Source organism: Cryptomeria japonica, chromosome 4 (assembly GCF_030272615.1).
Source record: "Cryptomeria japonica chromosome 4, Sugi_1.0, whole genome shotgun sequence".
In the NCBI taxonomy this organism is placed as follows: domain Eukaryota; kingdom Viridiplantae; phylum Streptophyta; class Pinopsida; order Cupressales; family Cupressaceae; genus Cryptomeria; species Cryptomeria japonica.
In genome coordinates, this window is record NC_081408.1 from 303489892 (window position 1) to 303492218 (window position 2327).

The following is a 2327-nucleotide window of genomic DNA, read 5'->3' on the forward strand; positions in this document are numbered from 1 at the left end:
GTGGAACAATACCTACAACATTTTCCAATTTAAAGAAGCTGAGAACATTGTAAGTAGCTTAACTTGATATACCCTGCATTTTCTGCTGTATTCAAGTTCTGAAGTTGTCAAATCTGGTTACAACATCACTCATGTCTGCAGAAACAATTTTTTTTTGTGCAGTTGGGCATCTAGCAACAACTTCACTGGAAAACTTCCAGATCTTATTGGAAACTGGACCCAACTTGAGGATTTGCGAGATTAATGATTCTTGAACTATTGCTTGTATTTTATTTCAATTGTATAAACACATGTTTCTTTTTCCTTTTTCCATGTGTATAATGTTTATCTAAATGCAGGAAACTGGAAGGAACTTCTTTTGAAGGGCCAATTCCTTCAACACTATCAAATTTGACTAAATTGACTAGCCTGTAAGAATAAGCACCGTTTCATCTCACCTACTAAATTCTGAATGCAAAAATTACTTTTTGGATTTGACTAACTAAGAATCACAAGTGCAAACAGTTCTTTGTCTGTCATCCTAATTTTGCTAGTAGCCTTTTCATAAATATTTACTATTTTTGAGATTTTTTTCATTTTTAGTGCATGGGTATTTAATATCTTTATCTTCAATGGCATGTCTTCATTCTGATTAAACAGAACCATATGCGATCTACCTAATGGCGGCACATCACTTCCAGTCTTAGCAGACCTGAAGAATCTCACAACATTGTGAGTAAGAAGATAAAGTGTTTTTTATGTGTGGGAAAAATGGTCTTCAAGCTTAAATACTTGACGTGAATTTGTTTCTGAATTTGATTTTTTAATTTACTTGTTTCACTTATACTACAATTCTCTTGATTAATCTTGGCAGAGTTCTAAGAAACAATAATATCTCTGGACAAATTCCTGAATACATTGGAGAATTGGTTGAACTACGGACGCTGTAAGTTATTCTTGAAAGATCATAGATGTTACATAACTAAGAATTTAAATCTGATGGGTGCTGTATAGTTAAGAATTTAAAGCATATGGGTGCTACATAACTAAGAATTTGTATTAAAGTAGAAATCCTTTTGTGGAAGTTCAGTTATTTTACTGCATCACTTGTCAGAAGATGTCTGTGTCCACTTTGCTACACACGAAAAAAAAAGGATAGATAGGATAACTTAAGCTTACATACAAAGGAGATAAATCATCTTTAGAACTAAGAATTTAAGAAGTTTTGGTGGCATCCCACAGTTTCACAAGTTGGGGCTGACTTCTCCATGTGCCCTGCAGTATAAGATTAAATAATGGATACTATCTGATACATGTCGCGTGTACTTCAATCAAAAGTGAGAGATTTAGTAGATTATAAGTTCAAACAGTTACATAACTCATTAGTGACATCTTATGTTAAGATAATGACATAACCATATCAATAGATATGAGTGTCTTGAGAATGATTGTCAAAGTAGGTTTGCCCTGCAGGCTGGCGTAATCATGCTCTGATACCATTTGTAATGTCCCTTATATGGGAATGCCCTAAATTTGCCCTAATTCACAATTTTCAGATAAACAAGTGGGGTTAGAAAATATCTTTCACCTGATTGAAACCCTGCAAACAGATTAGAAACCATTTGCAACAATAATTTCAATAAATAGATTATCATAATTAGGCATCATTAAATTCTTGGCAGAGTTACCAATTCAATCATTAAGTATCTAAATATATTTGGAAGGCTCAACCATAGGAGAGAATGGAAGAAAGTGACTTCGATGGGGTATCTCGGATCCTCTACCCCAGGCCCAAGAGCAAATATACCATCCCTCTTGACCTCATGTGGCCCATGCCATCCATATGAGGTAGTCTACCCAGTGAGGTGTCCACTTCCCGTTCCTCCTCATCTTGCCAACCATTTCCCTCTCCCTATGATTGGACTTCTTGTGTTGATTCACCATGATAGGGGGATGAGGTTACAACAGGTTGCCTGGAAGCCCATCTCTCCTAAGCCCAAAGGCAGTACCCTCTGTACCCCCTTGGCCTCATGGGACTATCTGGTCCCCACCTTGAGGTGGCACACCTAGGAGAGTGCCTCATCACTACACCCCTCTTGTAATCCTTATTACCTCTACAATGGTCGAGAACATTCAGAGCATAAGGATCCCATATTATTCAAATAGTCTACATATAATCAGTGAACTGCAGCAAAATCATGAATCAGATATAATATACTATCATAAAAGTAGTGTATTGTAATTATTATCCTGCAGAGATTTATGTATATCGGTGTAGCATTGACTATATTACGCATATGAGACTCATACCAAAACTATAATGGTCAATCGATCTGCTGAGTGTTTAA

General features: G+C 36.1%; 1 long non-coding RNA gene across 1 annotated transcript; it reads left to right on the top strand.

Moving 5' to 3' along the window:
* The first annotated feature begins 338 nt into the window (after positions 1-338).
* On the top strand, positions 339-926 carry LOC131052140 (uncharacterized). Its single transcript, XR_009107290.1, has 3 exons — positions 339-410; positions 640-711; positions 854-926. It is a non-coding gene; the product is annotated as an uncharacterized LOC131052140 (long non-coding RNA).
* Positions 927-2327: the final 1401 nt, after the last annotated feature.